Source organism: Gnatocerus cornutus, unplaced genomic scaffold (genome assembly GCF_029298725.1).
Source record: "Gnatocerus cornutus isolate USDA-ARS CGAHR unplaced genomic scaffold, icGnaCorn1.1 ctg00000252.1, whole genome shotgun sequence".
NCBI classification, from domain to species: domain Eukaryota; kingdom Metazoa; phylum Arthropoda; class Insecta; order Coleoptera; family Tenebrionidae; genus Gnatocerus; species Gnatocerus cornutus.
This window is the reverse complement of record NW_028275571.1, coordinates 40,270-45,000: the sequence shown is the minus strand read 5'-3', so window position 1 is coordinate 45,000 and position 4,731 is coordinate 40,270. Positions and strand designations below refer to the sequence as shown.

The following is a 4,731-nucleotide window of genomic DNA, read 5'->3' as shown; positions in this document are numbered from 1 at the left end:
CACGCAAAGTACGAGCATGTATGTGTGAAGATGGGACATGTTCGATACGATTTTAATTAGGAATTTGCCAATTTCCTTTTTCTCAGCAATAATTTTAATAAATAATGCTGCTTTCTCTCATAAACTACATTTTCGGTAGTTTTCCTTTATTGTGTCTTTCATTTAGTGTGCGTGTGTCAAGCACTTTAAAAAGTGTGACGAAGAGACGGTTTTTGATCGATCGGAATCAACACATCATTACATCATCGTACTCGTTATGAAAAAGCGAATTAGTATCCGCCGTAAGCGAAAAGAGATTTTCGCGGGCGGTCTTTGTGTTCGTGTTTCAATTTTCTTTCTATATTTTTTCGTCGCCAAACCGAAGACAGATCGTGAATTTTGACGAAAAAATCTATAGACGTGCCAGACTGAGCGTCTAACATAAAATCCTCAAGTTTACCGTTCTATATCGTGACTTAATGACGATTGACGGTGTATATAATTTTGAAATGGTGCAGTCGTACGCTCCGTAAAGAGAATTTTACCGTTTCTAACGAAATCACTTTACCACATCTACCAAAAACATTAAAAAAGCAAGGTGTGATGTGTGTGTGATCGCTCGTTTAACGGCGCTTTCAAAAAACTCTTTGAAGCGTCTAACGACGAACATCATTCACGCGAATCGTAAAATCGGGAGCGTTTCTCGCCGGTCCCGTAGCCGGGCGTAAATCATTTAAAACCCACGGAGTCGTAACCTAATTCGACACCTGCGATTTTCTTCTTTCTCGACTACTCTGCTACATCCTCTCCGTGTGTCCGAAAAAAGAGGACTTCTAACGTCTTTCGACTTTCGCGGTGGAGTTCACAACTTTCCGCGATCCGGTCGAAAAACCGAAAGCGTCCCTCCTTTTTTCCATCATTGGAAAAGATCGAGAGATAGTACAAAAAAAATCAAAAAATCTAGGTACCCGAAGAAACAGCCGTATGCCCGAGCGAATTCGGTTTTTCTCGTTCAAAAAAGGTGAAAAACTCGATCGCAAGGACCGGCGCTGCGGGCCAGCGTAACGCTATTGTTTTTCCGAATATGTACGATTCGTAGTTCAAAACGTCGTACACACGGTGTTTCAAAAAGAAACAAGCAACGGCACGACAAAAGATCGTGCCGTCGACTCCATGTCATCGACGACGGTGTTGTAAAAACATAAAGTGTACATCGACACGATCAAATAAAAATGCATAATAATAAATTATACATATGTCAAAATTCGTGTGTACGAGGACACGTTAATGATCCTTCCGCAGGTTCACCTACGGAAACCTTGTTACGACTTTTACTTCCTCTAAATGATCAAGTTTGGTCATCTTCCCAGCGACATCGACGACGTCGAAACGCCATCGCGTACCGGTCCGAAGACCTCACTAAATCATTCAATCGGTAGTAGCGACGGGCGGTGTGTACAAAGGGCAGGGACGTAATCAACGCGAGCTTATGACTCACGCTTACTGGGAATTCCTCGTTCATGGGGAACAATTGCAAGCCCCAATCCCTAGCACGAAGGAGGTTCAGCGGGTTACCCGGACCGCTCGGTCAGGGAGGACACGCTGATTCCTTCAGTGTAGCGCGCGTGCGGCCCAGAACATCTAAGGGCATCACAGACCTGTTATTGCTCAATCTCGTGCGGCTAGAAGCCGCCTGTCCCTCTAAGAAGAATTGTTTGTACGCCGACAGTAAAAACCGCGCACGACCACCGGGCGAACCTAGGATCGACGGGCCTTTGGGATGTCGAAATACGCCTATTTAGCAGGCTAGAGTCTCGTTCGTTATCGGAATTAACCAGACAAATCGCTCCACCAACTAAGAACGGCCATGCACCACCACCCACCGAATCAAGAAAGAGCTCTCAATCTGTCAATCCTTCCGGTGTCCGGGCCTGGTGAGGTTTCCCGTGTTGAGTCAAATTAAGCCGCAGGCTCCACTCCTGGTGGTGCCCTTCCGTCAATTCCTTTAAGTTTCAGCTTTGCAACCATACTTCCCCCGGAACCCAAAAGCTTTGGTTTCCCGGAAGCTGCCCGCCGAGTCATCGGAAGAACGTCGGCGGATCGCTAGCTGGCATCGTTTATGGTTAGAACTAGGGCGGTATCTGATCGCCTTCGAACCTCTAACTTTCGTTCTTGATCAATGAAAGCGTTTTTGGCAAATGCTTTCGCTTCTGTCCGTCTTGCGACGATCCAAGAATTTCACCTCTAACGTCGCAATACGAATGCCCCCATCCGTTCCTATTAATCATTACCTCGGGGTTCCGAAAACCAACAAAATAGAACCGAGGTCCTATTCCATTATTCCATGCACACAGTATTCAGGCGAAGTTTTAGCCTGCTTTAAGCACTCTAATTTGTTCAAAGTAAACGTGCCGGCCCACCTCGACACTCAATGAAGAGCACCGCGGCGGGATTGAGTTGGGCCGCCCTCTCGAGCTAAGCCCACCGGCAGGACGTCCCGCGGCACGCCAGTTGACACCGCGAACGATGAACCGGCGGCGCGGGACACAGATTCGACTACGAGCTTTTTAACCGCAACAACTTTAATATACGCTATTGGAGCTGGAATTACCGCGGCTGCTGGCACCAGACTTGCCCTCCAATTGATCCTCGTTAAAGGGTTTAGAGTGTACTCATTCCGATTACGGGGCCTCGGATGAGTCCCGTATCGTTATTTTTCGTCACTACCTCCCCGTGCCGGGAGTGGGTAATTTGCGCGCCTGCTGCCTTCCTTGGATGTGGTAGCCGTTTCTCAGGCTCCCTCTCCGGAATCGAACCCTGATTCCCCGTTACCCGTTACAACCATGGTAGGCGCAGAACCTACCATCGACAGTTGATAAGGCAGACATTTGAAAGATGCGTCGCCGGTGCGAGACCGTGCGATCAGCGTAAAGTTATTCAGAGTCACCAAGTTGTACGATGACGGAGACCGCCACCGATTGGTTTTGATCTAATAAAAGCGCTCCTTCCGTTTCCGGTTGGAGCTCTGTTTGCATGTATTAGCTCTAGAATTACCACAGTTATCCAAGTAAATGTGGGTACGATCTAAGGAACCATAACTGATTTAATGAGCCTTTCGCGGTTTCACCTTAATTTGGCTTGTACTGAGACATGCATGGCTTAATCTTTGAGACAAGCATATGACTACTGGCAGGATCAACCAGGGAACTGCGTTCTTGTTTTAAAATAAGAGAGTTTTAGTCTTTCTTTCCTTCTAGTCATATAAGCTACAATAATCGTAGAATTTCGGAAAGACACCTGCTGCTCTTATAAAAAACTGAACACTTTCCTATTATTGTTTTGAAGAAAGTGTGCGTGTCTGCGAAACGAAAACCTCGTAAGAAGAGACGTAACGCCACGCGATCTTTCTGGATGGAAAATTTTTCGACATTTTTTTCACATCATCCTTGATTGAATCTCCTGCAACAATTTTATTCTTATTCATCCGTTCTAAGTTGTCGTCGTCGTCGAAATAAATAATTTGTACACACTTCGGGGTACACGTTTGTCAAAATTCATGAAATGCAACGTAACATTTTTACTTTAATAAATTTTTACAGTGCATTCAGATCGACTAAACGAACAACGACGGATGAATTGATTTATGGATTTTTATTTGTTGCGACTCATCGGAGGAGAGAGTGAAGAAAAAATAATCCAATATCATGGTTACGGAATAATTTTCTATGACTTTTTCATCCTTGTTTGAATCTTGCAACAATTAATTTTATTCATCCGTTCTAAGTTGTCGTCGTCGTCGAAATAAATAATTTGTACACATTTCGGTACACGTTTGTCAAAATTCATGAAATGCAAACGTAACATTTTACTTTAATAAATTTTTACAGTGCATTCAGATCGACTAAACGAACAACGACGGATGGATTACTTATTTTTGTTGCGACTCATCGGACGAAAAGTAGAAACATAATCCTCCATTGTAATATAGTTTTTACGGAAAATTTTTCTTTTATTTTATATCCTTGATTGAATGCTGCATTTTATCCGTCTTTTTTTCGTCAAAAACAGAGATCAATGCGATTCATCGGACGAAGAAATAATTTCCCAGTTCAAAATTTAGAGATTTTTGGGCACATCGACTTGAAATTTTATCGTAAAGAAAAAATATCGTCGTCGACAAGCAAAAGTTCAAACATTCTCCATACTCTTCGCTAGATTGAAAGCGACGGTTTATTGTGAGATTTCTCTTTAGAAATATTCACACGTTACGAGTTTATGAAATTTTATTTATTTCAAAATTCTCGCTCGGACTTTAGTGAGTTGACGCATTTGTTAATTTTTGGTCGTTCTGACACGAACACATAAAATCTTTGATTGCATTTGGACCGCTAACATAGAAACGCTCGCCGCATCCGCAATCTCGCTGTGCATGGTCAATGGCAAGATTTGTCATCCCTCAAACGATGGTGGGTCCACAGGGTACACATTCCGGCCATCGTCCCAACTACGGGTAAGTCGCGGTGTACGAGAGGTAACAAGATAATCGGACGCACATAAAATCACATTTCGATCGTACGCTTTTGTCCGCTGCTACATACCACCACTACTATCCCTATATATGCCAGCGCGGCAGCGTTCAGCTCTGAATCACTCGATGCGCGAAACGGTCGAAATCCCATAGCGCGCCGGCCGCTCGCTATGGGCGAGGGGTCGGGTAAATCGGTCTGATCGCTCGGTGCAAAAGTCCGTTTG

General features: G+C 44.3%; 1 non-coding gene across 1 annotated transcript; it reads right to left on the bottom strand.

Moving 5' to 3' along the window:
- Positions 1-1,264: 1,264 nt before the first annotated feature.
- Positions 1,265-3,185, bottom strand: LOC148165671 (small subunit ribosomal RNA). The gene has a single exon (XR_015771271.1). It is a non-coding gene; the product is annotated as a small subunit ribosomal RNA (ribosomal RNA).
- Between the last annotated feature and the right edge of the window lie 1,546 nt (positions 3,186-4,731).